Source organism: Amyelois transitella, chromosome 2, assembly GCF_032362555.1.
Source record: "Amyelois transitella isolate CPQ chromosome 2, ilAmyTran1.1, whole genome shotgun sequence".
NCBI lineage: Eukaryota > Metazoa > Arthropoda > Insecta > Lepidoptera > Pyralidae > Amyelois > Amyelois transitella.
Genome location: NC_083505.1, coordinates 9,741,547 through 9,756,372, shown reverse-complemented (window position 1 = coordinate 9,756,372; position 14,826 = coordinate 9,741,547). Strand labels below are relative to the sequence as shown.

The following is a 14,826-nucleotide window of genomic DNA, read 5'->3' as shown; positions in this document are numbered from 1 at the left end:
ACTTAGGTGCACATCTGACAAAGTATTCTTTTTACTACATTTTGAATTGCTTTTTTTTCTTTATAAGAAACTGATAGACTATTTATATTTAATTGAATATATAAAACAATCTTGGATTATCAAGGAGGTAATATCAACTTTGTTGATGATAAAGATTTAACACCTGCATTAAATCACGAAATAGGCCTGTCTATAAAATCAAATCAAACTTTTTTTTTCACAACACTGGCATCCTAGAAATCCGTCTTATATCCAATACCTTTCAATTTACGATACAATATGCCATCATTTCCACGCACTTTTACAACGTCACATTTGCAGACGCGTGTTCAATTCCTCCTTTGATTTGTTTTGAAGTGGTTTGCGACATCTTTTGCTTATAAGAATGCTATAATGTACCACAGCTTTGCCCGCATAAAATGATTAATCCCAATAATTTCCATTCCCGTTGTATACACAAAAATAGGTAAAACCGAAATAAACACCAGATAAGACCTACATAATAACCATATTCAAGGAATTAATGATTACGATTTTGATTAATGGATTTAATATTCTTCTTTTTGTTTATATTTAAATCATTTCGAGTAGTAATGCCATTCGGCACCTAGTTAATCAAATGGTCTTGTTCTTGTTCTCTAACAAAAACCTATACAAATTCTTAAGACGTAGGTTAATAATATTTACAAGATAAAGCCGCTTTCTCTATATTGAAAGAAATTGGCCCAACAGTTCCAATTCAGTAGTGATAATTCATCTCGGCAAGTTGTGATGGGGTGAAGGCTGGCGCGGCGCCAATCTGACTCAGCCGGCGACCGGGCTGGCGGGCGGCGGCCGGCAAACCGTCTCCGCGGGCGTCGCTCTTATCGCACGAAAACCGGACAGTATTGCATGAGCCACTGATTTTATTGGTCATGTCATGAATTAAGTTGGAAGATGAAATGCTTACATAGTACTGCGTAATTGTAAGGATTTCATTTAATTTGCCCTAAGAAGGGATAATGTAATTTGTGGACTCATCAACTGACAAAGTTTATCTTAGTAAGGGGATTACGCTAATTTATTGCAGGAACCTTGCCGTGCTCTCGCATCCTGAAAGTACCTTATTAAACTTCCGATATTCATCATTAACTTACAAAGTTCGTGGTCCCATGGTTAAGGTATGAATAAAGAAGCGCCATGTAGGTACAGGTTGAACCTGTGCATTCTAACTTGGCTTACCCATGACTCTTCTCTTAGTGATGTACATTAGTTTGTTCACTTACTAATGCTCTTACGGTGAGGGAAAATATTGGAAAACCTGCTCAATGAAGAAATAGGATTCTCTATGATGGGAGAGTTTAAAAAAAATAGAATTGGATTTTTTTTTCCAAACAAAGAACACCACACCACATACAATTCAAAAAGCACCTAACAGAAATTATATCCCACTCGCCATACGGCAAGCACCACTTTTGAACCACTTGAAACTGCAGGAATTTTGGTGTAATGGTCGAAAGCTGTAGATAAATCCGGTAATATAAATTTTGACTTGGAATGCAATATTTTTTATATTGCTATTGCGTTATGACTGATAATAGTGATATATTTCACTTACTTTTGCACACTCGCACGCGATGTTCTTATTGTTGTTGTAATGGGTAATTACATTCAATTATTCATTTATATTATTCCAAACTCTATGGTTAAAACTGATAAACGAGATCTGTTCAGACATAATAATTTTAGCGTGAATAGGTATCTTGTATTGGATGGGAGCGAACCAGTGGGCCGGAAAACGAGAGCGCCACATACAACCGAACGGAAAATGGGAAACTCAACCACAGACGAGCGCTGGACTGTCCGCGATACTATTCTAGATATGTACATTTGAATCGAAATATAAGATGCTCATCTTGGGAAGGTAATTTTCATTTTTACAATACAAATTCAAGACGATATTTGGTTAAGTTTGCATTCATTTAAAACTATTGCCATGGCTATGGTACAAACATATTCCAACCCGCGCGTGTAGGTCACGTTAATTTCGCGGGCGAAGCTGTGGGGTTTAGTAGTAGTATTACTGCTAGTAACCTAATAACATCGGCAGATGTGTTTATTAAAATGTTTAACGGAGAATGTGCCGTGTGGTTCCCGGCACCATTACAAAAAAGAATAGGACCACTCCATCTCTTTTCCACGGATGTCGTAAAAGGCGACTAAGGGATAGACTTATAAACTTGGGATTCCTCTTTTAGGCGATAGGCTAGCAACCTGTCACTATTTGAATCTTAATTCTATCACAAAGCCAAACAGCTGAGCGTGGCCTATCAGTCTTTTCAAGACTGGTGGCTCTGTCTACCCCGCTAGGGATATAGACTCACGTCTGATCACTCATATATATGTATGTATGTTTAACGGAGAAAGAAGTCAGTATTTAAGAAAACTGAGCTATAAAAAAGAAAAAATCAATTACAAACTTTAGTTTTTACTAATATTAGTATAGGATATACGATTGCAGCTACGTTGCAAATATAGAAAGAGAGGAAGATGGTTTATATGTTATGCACTGAAATCTTTGTCCAGACGTCACAATAGCAAAGCAAATCTGTCCAATAGGAGAGCGTAATCGCTTCAACTTCAGATGATTTAACTGTTTGTTGTCATGTTACCGGCTTTTCATACAATATACAAAGACAATAGATACGAAGGGTGTGTATGACGTCACGGGAGCTCGGGGCGGGGTGGGGTTCAAGGGCGGGAATATAGGTCAATGGGACACGGGCGCAGGGGCTGCGTTACTACGAACCGAAAAACGAATCACTTTGACTATGTTGTTATTTAGTTAATCATTTTGTGGTTTGCTCTACTCAAGAGTTTTGCAAGCTCACAATGCGAGCAATGTATTCGTATATAAGAAAGTTGATTTATATATAGCAAATCATACCTACTAATGCCTACATAATTAGGCAACTGAACCGATCATAAAAATTTGCATACAATAGTCTAGAGAACGATATGAGGTGCATTTCACGGAAGCGGAGCTGCGAGCGGAAGCTAGAAATTTATAAGGTTGTGTTTCAGAAGTCCTGGGCTTGATTCATAACGCGATATTTTTATAACTTACTCGCAAATAGAATATATGTCGGCTGTTCTAGCTAGACATGTTGTAGTCCGTTGTTTAAGTTTGTTCCCGTAAAACAAGCCTTTGGCGGATGAGAAAATGGGTTAATGTAATTATAACTATTTTTTATTCCTTTCAGTATAATAATCACTAAACTTTTTAATACAAATGCCAACTACAAATATCTTTACTTTCAGATAAAATAATAATTCTTTATTTTTTCAAAGTTAAAAAACAACCTCCCGCATCTTAAGGTTTTAAATCAAGTTGTAACCTTAGGGGCGTTGTTAGAACCCCGTTTACACTAGTTTGGTGGTTAAGAGACGTCTGGTTTTTACACAAAGTGATAGTTCGTAGAATTGCAAACATCTAAATGGAACAATACAAGTCAATACTTCGTTATTTTACTTAAATCTATAGGAATATTCTGTCGTCTTGTATCACATGCTATTTTCTGTGCAGTTATGAACTACCTGTCTCTGCCTACCCCTCCGGGAAAGAGGCGTGATTTTATGTATGTATGGAATAACGATCAAGTCACAACCTTCAATTAGGATGTCATATTCACCAGTACTTACTACTTCCATAGTCGAATATTATTATATACTTACACTTTATTGCACATAACAATATAAAACATTTACATGATGAGAAACAAAACCCTTAAAAATTTACATTATTAACTTTGAAATAAAATCTATAACTACTGAATTGTAATTTGAAAGGATGTTAGAGATATAACTTAATAAGTATTATAGTAACAATCGACCAGCAACATTAAAGCGAAAGTTAAACGACCGCTTGCCAGCAAAACTTGAGATTTTGGCATCTGCAATTGCTATTGGAAGAGTAATATTCTATTCTGCGGTCGTTTGAAATTACTGAATTGTAATTTGAAAGGATGTTAGAGATATAACTTAATAAGTATTATAGTAACAATCGACCAGCAACATTAAAGCGAAAGTTAAACGACCGCTTGCCAGCAAAACTTGAGATTTTGGCATCTGCAATTGCTATTGGAAGAGTAATATTCTATTCTGCGGTCGTTTGAAATAGTGCGAGAATTCCATTCTCGCAATTATCTAATATTTTTTTAAAAGTTTTCAATAAATCATTTCATAATCCAAATATAACATTAAAATTAGCATGTTGGTTTCTTAGGTGGACTTAGACATGATTTCACATCATTGCCGCGGAAATGGAAACTAAATGGATGTATCACTACTACTACTACTTTATAAATGATACACACTCCTCCTAGCGTTAGTCCCGGTTACATCCTCACTACTCTGGAGAGAAGCCCGAAGTTCACATTTAAATCTTCTGCAGAGAGGTGAGGACCGAGACTAAATGTATCTACTTACCCTTACTTGCTTATTATGAGCACTGAACTATCACAACTTACGGTATACTATGATTATTGTCAATTACAACCACATGTCTATTCATATTTTATACGACGAAGCAGAAGTAATCAAGTAAGCATTCCACGCCATAGCACATTGTCGAACTTTCCAGCCGACTGCCCCTGGACCCACATCAAACATAAAAGCACACTAATTGAATTTTCTTAAAGAAAAATGATGAAGCGCTTATATTTTTGAGTTCAATTTTACAATATTTTCCGCCAATTCCTTGTAATGAGAGGCAAATTCAATCTTACATATGGTACAGTAGGTGGCCTATTTTTTAATAATCATAATAGGTTCACTTTACTCTGATCTTGTAGACAACCTTCAAGTGGATCAGAAACCTTATGCTACTCATTACATAAGGTTTTACCACGTTCCTTCTAAACATACTTATTACTGTAATCTTCTCCACTTACACAATTGAAAAATTCTTCAATGAACTTTTATCCGGGGCGATGCAAAACGCCCAAAAGACTGAAACAATTTCTCGTTGCTTCTAAACATGGAGTCATGTACTATAATCTCCCTATCTTCTCCACTTATATAATTTTCAATCAATGAACTAATTCCCGCAATGCAAAATGCTCGAGAAGACTGAAACAATTTCTCTTCATTGGATTTTCATCGCCAATGCGCGGAAATTGTTGGCAACCGAACCGTGCCGTGAAAATAGGAATTAACTGTTAAAATGATTAATTCAAATTAGCTGTTCTCTAGTTTTTAAATTAAAGTATTTCCATTACAACAATTGTTTTGGAGTATATTGAAACTGTTTCTTAATAACAGTTTCTCCATAAACTTTCAGTGTGAAATTATAAAATGACGACATTACCAAGAAGCCACACGAACAAATACTTTAAATTTGGTAATTCCTTATGATATAAACAATGTATTTTTATACATACTTAGGTCAAAGCGTAATTTCGTACTTTAATCTGTAATACTACACCGCTACGCTAACAGAAGTTTTCTGCACAAAAGATGATTGCGCCCAGTGAGTGCCCCGCTGGCTATCAGCACAGTAATCCCAGGGCGACTCCCGAGTTCATTTCCACATTTTTGAACGTTTAGCACACATAAGCGCTAGAATCGAAAATGAGAAAACCTCATCGCCCACAACTGACTATTTTATTCAGAACATTACATACTAGTTACTATAGCTACATGCTAAATTAGGTCGACATTCCGCCATTGAACGACCTGAATTCCAAATGAATGTAAAATGTTCGATCCTGTCCTACAAAGGGGCTTAGCAATTCTGCTTGGAATTTCCACAACTGTGTTTATTAGTGTCTAACGCTTAGTGAAAAATAGTTTTCTACACTAATTTAAATTAATAAGGTTTTAAAGGTTACACTTGGTATTGAAATAAAACGAGATTTTTCTGTCCTGTGAGCTATAAGTACCTAAAACGGTACATTATAAATTTTATGTAATTATTATATATTATGTACTTTTACTTAAAGTTTCTATTATTTTTTTAACTCTAAGTTGTGTGTTGTCAGTGTTCAACTTTTTCTATTTATCTTGTTTCTTATTTGTGAGGACCTTTAATTGGCTCCTTTGCTAACTAGCTTTATTTCTACTACTATATTATGTTTGTAGCTGTTGGTCTTCCTATTAAAAATAAAATAAAATATGTATGAAACATGTTTATGTTTCGGCAAATAAATTTATCTTATCTTAAAATTCTATCTATATTTCAACTAAAATATATTGTCTATAAAAACGACATCACTTTTTATTTTGTCGTGGATTTAGTTTGTCGTATGAAAGCGATTGAATGTAAACTGGGGCAGGTGTAGGCGGGAAGTGACACAGAATGAGCAAAGCAAAAGCCGGCAAATAGAAAAAACTGAAGCTTAACTTGTTACTGCCTCTGACTGAAGTAGGTCAACCTATCCAAGTGTCCAGCCAGTGTTTTGACAATCCATATGCATACTAATTGCATGTTTATTTTTGTTTTTAACAAATACATTCAAATATCTTTCTTGCTTTCTTTAAAATTTGAGTCCTCTCGACTCTTTTAAAGAAAAGATAGATTGATCTTTAGAAGTGAAATTCCTACATGAGCGAAGTCTCAGTCAAAGGTCTACTGCTTTCCATAAATAGTACATAATCTTATCTCGTGGCCGATGGACTGGAAATTATCTGGCTCAGAGAATCTGCGTTGCCATTTAAAATGGCAATGCTGCCAGCTTTTTGGACACACTCTCGCAGGTTAATGCTTTGCAGGGACTGTACAATTTCTAAATTAAATTTTAGTTTGTAAACATAAGAACAATTATAACAAACGCAAAAAACAAAATAATTTTCATATGAAAGTGGATAGCTGTGTAGTGTCTTTTTTTCTTTTACTAGATTAATTTGAAAATTTTACAAAAGTTCTGTTGCAGTGGATAACATCCAGCTAAGCTTGTGCTTACCTACACATAATTTAATTACGTAGACGAACGCAATTCAGTTAACAGCATTCAACTACAGAATGTACAAAGGGTGGCCTAAATATGCTATTTAACTGCGTGATTTATAGTCTCCCACCCTTCAGTAAATAGCTCATTGTATATTCAATTACAAGCCTGTTAATAATTGTGTAATCTTTACAGTTGATCCACAAATATTTACTTACAAATCAAGCACACACATTATTTATAATTTAGACTCGATTCAATTACGAGTAAGTACCTTTGTAAGACATAGTTCTTCTTTGTCGCGAAGAAAGCTCGTCTTCTCAGCATATCAGCGTTGATTTTTTGACTTTTCCATGTCTTTCCAATTCAACACGAATGAAATCAGATTATGTGAACTAAATGACTTGCTAAAATTTCATACCAAAATCCTAAGTGAAAAATTATCTTACTTTATTAACTATATACCTAATTACCCATTATATTCCTTTGTCTAATCTAGAACAGTAAACTTAAAACGGTACTTAGTACAAAGGTTTTGTGGCCGCTGTTAGAAATACAAAAGGATGTTACGTATATTCAAATTGCAATCGTGGAAGTTGTGCAGGCACAGGTAACTACAGGTAGTTACACTAGTCAAAGAACACGTTATACTACTAGTTTAGTGTTCCAATGATGAAAAGGCATAAAGTATAGTAGTTATACGTATAAATGACTTGTTTTTCAAAATTGCCACAATCGCTTCATGTGGCTCTTGCGGCCTTTTAGATTATAACAGAAAGTAATCGTAACATAGTTGCAGCGACGCCACACGACTCATTCTTAATTTACGTTTATGGAATTATACATATAACAAATTAGGTTCCTAATGAAAAATTCTGGTAGGTAGAAATAGGTCGTATTCGGATGTCGGCACTAGACGTTGCATTTCTTATCGTCGCGGCTCTCATTGGTATTCCAGAGGAAATGGCGATCTGCGAGCTGAATTCACTTACATGAGGCTCGCGCTGATGAATATAAAAGAACCAATGTCCTGAACATTGGTGTAAATTATGCAACATTAAGATAAATTGCTATTAAAAGAAAATAAGTTTTTGTGATAAGATAATTCACACATGAACAGAAGACAGAATGTGTTTTTTTTAGTTACCTAACAAAGGCGATATTACGCCTTCTAATACATAATTATGGAAATCTTAATTTGAAATAAATATTTTTCTGATAAAAATAAAAGGTAAGAAAATTTAAGAGCGACGCAATACAGCGCATGACAAACTAATCGCGTGCTAAAGGACCTTTAAATATTTCCGTTTAAACTTGTGGTTTTATGTAGTCCGTCACTGACCTGAAATACGAGTGCACTAGACTGAATACATGGATGATCATGAAGCTATTGTTCTATGCCTCTATCTTGTCTTGTTTACATTTATGTTCTCGTATCGAAGTTTGGTGTATTGATAAGGCATTGTTTTATATTTAGGAATCTTCAAATTATTTCTTCAGCATTTCCAAAAATGTTTCTTTGATTTTATAAGGAAATTATGTAGATTAATTTCAATATATGTTGGACAAACACTTTATTTCTAAACCATACAAAAAAAAAACGTCCAGAACTAATTGAAGTCAATGTAACCTAGTATGTATAAAACTGAATATAGTTATGAAAAATGGATCACATACAGAACAAAACGCGACTGTTTATGACTGACGGTTTAGTTCAATGCCACTTATTTAAATTGGAAGAATTCTACGGAATGTTATTGCAAACAATGAGGCAGATAGTATTTTAACTGCGTGAAAAACACTTATTTACATATACATACGAATATATATACCTCGTGAATTATTATTACAGCTATAGAAATAAACTCTGTTCGCGTTCATTTCGTTTCGAGTTTTTTATGCTTGCGGTTATAGAAAGTACCTACTTGCTACCTACCCGTACTACTATAATAAGTATTCTAATATAACTGCAATATTTTAACCAGTTAGATACTTTCATTTTACTAAATATATTTAAGTTTGGAAAATATTAAAGTAGTGGTATAATCTAGGACTAAGAGGATTTTTTATCATTACAGTGGTAGCCTTTTTCATCATTCTCAAAGTCAGTAAATAAAACCCAGAATATAAGTAATACATACGATAACATAACTTGGCCGAGATTTTACGTACAAAAGTTTCAACTATAATATAGTGTGATAACATATAAAGAACTCAGTGAGCGAATGTATGGCATTTACTATATGTACTAGAAGAGTAACAAACTCGTAAAGAATCCGTCGAGTAATGGCTAATACACTTTTACTACCCCGGGAACTGACTTAAAACGCAAATAAGTCGATTTAGTCCATTTTACTGCTACACAACACCCGTTACTCATCTGTAACACAAATATTTTGGTATAAAATGCGCATCTGAGACGCATGGTTCAGCGTTGAATCTCTGGTCAGATCAAGATGATTTACTTCTTTCTTATATGTTTACTATGTACTAGATAGTACACGATACTACTCGTTTAAATAATCGGAAAAAAGCCTATATTTCTTCTAAATGTGAAATATGTCTCTGTGCCAAATATCATCAAAATGTTTTTAATGAAAAAAACAACGGCCGGTCCGTAATATAAATATACAATTATTTTCTATTTGTACTAAAGGCCACTGAAGCTTCAGCTGACTACAAACAGAATTGTTTACCATTAGAATCGTGATCTAATCCACTCATAGTAACACAAACTAACAAACTAAAGCCGACACGAACTAAATGGAGCTTCTATATTAAGATACTTAGCCTCAACGAAGAGCTTTGTCAGTCGCTCGCAGAAGTGAGATTTGGATAGTACATTTAATTGTTGCTTTCCTCGTTTTGTAGCTTCAACAAAATAATGTATTCTAGTTGTCAAATTCAATTTTTTTTATTAATTATTAGCTGACCCGGCAAACGTTGTTTTGCCATATAATTAATAAGTAAATGTTATGGGGAACAACCCTTATTACTAAGGGGTATAAAAAATAGATGTTGGCCGATTCTCAGATCTACTCAATATGCTCACAAAATTTCATGAGAATCGGTCTAGCCGTTTTGGAGGAGCACGGGAACAACATTGTGGCACGAGAATTTTATATGTTACACTTAATAATTGACAATCTAAACTATTCACTTGTTTACGATACACAAGATATGATAATTTGCAGTTCAAACTGTTATATTTTAGTCCAGCTCCAGTATTGTAAACCAGGTTTGTGCAAATTTACCATCATCTATAGACCAGGCGTTTGGTTCAAAAATCGCTGGTCGGGGATTTAGGTAAATGTGTACATTTTATTTTGTCCCTTAATAAAAGTTGACATCAAGTCGCACTGCAATTTGGATTATTATAGCTAACCCCAAAGTAAGTTAGGAACTTGTGACACTGAATGCTAACTTAACAATACTAGTCGTTCACCATGAACTCGCGAACACATTTTTACAAAATTTCTTGTGCGTACAGGCAATAATTTTAATAATATCTCTCGTGAATTGGATATTGACTTATTCACTACGAGCATAGCGAGAGCTAAGCGACTTTTGTATGAGCACTTACAGGATTAGTAGTTTTTATAAATATTATATATATTGTTAATTCTTAGACTTTTAAGCACTTGTCAGCCACTTTACTTGTTGTAGTCGATTGCAAGTGGCGTGTTTAGTTTTGTTCAACTTTTAAATCACCATTGTATTTCTATTTGTGAGGACCTATAATTGGCTTCCTTGTTATGTATTGTCATATAATTAGCTGTTGGTCTTCCTTCTAAAATTAAATAAAAGTAAATATCTCAAGAACGCCTGAACGGATTTTGTTGCCCTACGAACTAGAAAATTCTATTCACAAATTCTATACACCATTTAAATTTCATCAAAATAAGATCACCGGTTAGAAAGTTATTACGTTTTTTGTATGTATGTACATACAAAAATGTATTTTCGCCCTTAGTAGATTTTTACTACACAAATACATATCACTTTATGTCCTACGGAGTAGACAGTATCAATAGTTATAACTGAAATAGACTTGACTGATTTAACTGGTAAATTTATAAAGATTACTGATTTCGCAGCACCGTTACGAGATTAGTCTTCTCGAAACTGCCGGCTTAGTCTATCCTAAAAGAGAAAAATATTCTATTTGTTTCTATGTATTCCGACCGAAGTCAAAAAGGCTAACTGACCGTTTATTTTTAATTCTTGGCTTAATTAGCGGGTCGAAGAGAGCAAATTCCGGTGGTTAATATATTGCATTGTTTAGTGCGAGTTGCGTGCACGCCGCGCCCACACGCGATCTACGTCACGTGATACGTTCGAATACATATAAACCTGCCACACAAAACGAACAACTCTAACTGGGTATAAAGTTTTGAGAATCAGCATTAATAAAAATTTTAACCATACTTTTACAAATTTGAATAAAAAATGTGTACTACTCCTGTGTATAACTTTCAACACAATCCGCTCTTGATAGCTCGCACCATAATCACAATTGACAAGTGATCTTAGAGAGAAAGTTGGAAGAGAAACGCCACCACGTGCCTCCCAGAAACCGGGGACTTTCTGGTTTATAGTTCAAATTTATACCCTAAACCAACAAACTTGCGAGAAAACTTTGATAAATATGGATGTATATACAAGTAAATACAAAAGTAGTCTCTGCCTATCCCTCCGGGTAATAGGCGTTAATATGTTTGTATGTGTATTCAAAAAAATTTTGTTCTGAACGTAATAAGATGGTCAAAAGGGAAAATAAGATTGAAATGTAATTTGCTACGAGCTTGCTACAAATTTCTACGAGATTGCTACGCATTTGCTACGAACTGCGCCTATAACTCCACGACCGCCTCTCTCCGTAATATATAAATAGAGGCACTAGCACTAATTGGCCCATCTAAGTTCAAATGAATAAAGGTCGTTCAAATACGTAAAGTATCTTATTGCTATTGGGTGTGCCATAATCAGATTGCGGCAGTCGTAGAGCTTCCTAAAGTGACTTGGGCCGCTCCCACAACACTCACAAATGTTTTGTAAATATATCATTTTTTGCGACTAGTTCCAATAAAGGATAGAAATGACTGGCCAACAATTTTTCGAGAAATTAATAAATTATCGTCACTTGTCAAACTAAAACTTCTAAATCAAAACAGACTTTATTCAAAACTTTTCCAAGTATCGTGATACAATAAAGGAGTTCTTTAGATAATTTCATCACATTTCTAAAGAAAAGCTATAAACAAATGCCCACCTTATTATTTCATTTTACGTGTATCTCCGGCACACCACATGACTTTGCCCGGTGCTGTCACAAAGGCTTTGTTTTTCACATGTCCGGCGACAGTAGGAGAGTTCACACCGTGGCTCAACCACGCTCGGGACCGGCACTTAGTAACAGTGGTTTAAAAGCTTGTTGTTGTTATGAGACGATCTCGGCACTGAGGTTTTCTCTCAGCGAGTGTATTGGTATTGTGGAGCGCGGAGGAACATGCGAGGTGCTCGAGCGGACGGCGCGGCGCGACTGCGCGTCTGGCGTGCCCCTCTCGGTTCGATACGCTGGCCATGAAAATTTCAGCCGAGCAACTGTCAACCGGTGGTGGCTGGCGACCCGCTGCTGCCGGCACCAGCCTATCCTGGTTAAAGTGATCCATTCGAGAACCCTTCTATATACGATCGGCCGAGGAACTGACATATCAATCAAAGACGATCTAAAACCTTAAACGGATTTAACTCAATTACAGAGAGACACGATGGCGTAGGTGTCTGATAAATATAGATGCTTTGCCCACGGTTGCTAATCCCTTTGGAAAAGCAAGTTGTATACTCTTCTTCAGAATCTTTAAATGTATTTAATAATTTAAAATACTTTACATTACTATCGTTACTAGTCCGTACCGTTATGTCTTATAGAACAGACGATTTTGAAGAAGTAATCTTCAGAATAGAAAATAACATCAGCGAAGACATTTCTGATACGCAGTACGCAAAATACATCTAAATCATATTTAGATAGTTATACAGAAATAAAGCGTTGCAATATCAATCTAATGTTACCTTATAAAGAATTATAATACAGGAAACTTGGGATTCATCTTTTTAGGCGATTGTAAGCAATCTGAAGCCCAACTTCATCATTAAGCGAACCCCTACGGGAAAAATGCGTGATTACAAGAATGTTTAAAATATAAACATTATACAATTATACATGCCTCGCACAAACAAAATTAAAGACGCTACCAACGTCTAATTAAACTTGGCGACCTTTGACATTTACTTTGGATAAAAGCTATTTGTGTTACTTAGCTCGATAAGACAACGTATATAGAATGAAGAGGGTTGTGCCTAGGCATGTATGCTAATTTTCGTTTACCGGTGTTAACAACACGCTTTTTTTCTATATTGACATATTGCTGTTAAAACCACAAATGTTACTGTATTCTCGGGTTTTTACCAATAGAGACCGAATGTAGAGGCTTTCAAGTATATTTCAATAAAGTGTTCCTGCCTGCCTGTTAGGAAAACGTATGTCGTGCGGAATCTGGCTAGTCAATTGCATTGCATAATAAAAAAAATACTATGCCGTGTGGTTGTCGTTTATGTCATCAATAAAATAGAATCACCCTATCTCTTTACCATAATTGTCGTGAAGTCGAATAAGGCAATAGGCACATTCATCTAATTCAGCTTTTCCGTGATCCCGTATTGGATGGGTTCCCCTGCAGAGGTTGCAGAGGTCAAACGAGAGTTGCTTTGGGTAAAAACCTGAGTTACCCAAACCAGGAACATCGCCAAAGGTTCACCTTAGGGTTCCTTTCCCCAACGCGACGTATTTCTTAAAAATTATTACAGAACCGAAGCTTAGAACATACTTAGGTATCTTAAGATTGTGTTTCTTTTATTATTTGTTACTTTTTAAAGTTAAATTTGAGTAGGGGTTTTTTAAGTTTTTAATAAAATTTTATATATTATACTTTTTGTAGGTACATGCCTACATACGAGTTTTATTCTTAATATTCTTGTCGAAAATTTTGTCAAATTTTGGACACACGCAGAAAGTCAGACACACACAGGCACACTAAAACACTCCTCTTTTTCCGTCAGGGGTTAATAATAGAGATGTAAATTACATAGTTCTTAGTTTATAACTTAAAATAGCCCGAGGGAAACCTTGAGCGCAAGTATTTTACGAAATCGAGATAATCAAGAATTTTTCATATCTGATAAGTAACTAAAAGTATAAAACACCATCTTCAAATGTAAGCACTGAACTAGATAAATACACTTATCTAAACTGAATTACCTATGATAAGTCTTCCTGTTGAATGCTAAGCTGGCTGCGGTAACTTCTGTAGAACGTTACTAGATGGCGTTACTAATGATTTAGGTGGCTTAGTAGAAATATAACTTGATTTTACCCGCAGCTTCGCCCGCCTGTATTTAGCGCCACCTACTAGAGAATACAGATTCTTCGCAAATCCCACGGGTACTATAGATTTTACCGGGATGAAAGGTACCCAATGTCCTTCTCCAGATACTACTTAATTATAATATACGCGAAATTTAAGGAAGATTGGTTCAAAAGATAACGCGTGAAGAGGAAACAAACAAACTTACTTTTGCATTTATATTATCAATTGAATTTCTTTCCTAAAAATAATACTTTTTTTCTTTTAATGTACGCGTAGAATAATTCGTCCCTACTGTATCATTTATTTACGACTTCTGCAGCCTTAATTTATTCCTTATTCTGTGGTCATGACTATGCGGTATAGATAAAATTAAAGATAAATCTAGGTATCATTAGGTTTTATTACACAAATATAAACATTATTTCGTAAATCTTGGTGGAAAACTACAAAATTATACATAAATTAGGTAC

General features: G+C 35.0%; 1 protein-coding gene across 1 annotated transcript in view; it reads right to left on the bottom strand.

Moving 5' to 3' along the window:
• The window catches only part of LOC106143585 (whirlin), a 75,837-nt gene extending 63,386 nt beyond the window's left edge, over nucleotides 1–12,451 (bottom strand). Inside the window, exon 1 of the mRNA XM_060945787.1 lies at nucleotides 12,199–12,451. The gene's annotated coding sequence lies outside the window, so the exon portion shown is untranslated. The remainder of the gene's footprint in view (nucleotides 1–12,198) is intronic.
• Between the last annotated feature and the right edge of the window lie 2,375 nt (nucleotides 12,452–14,826).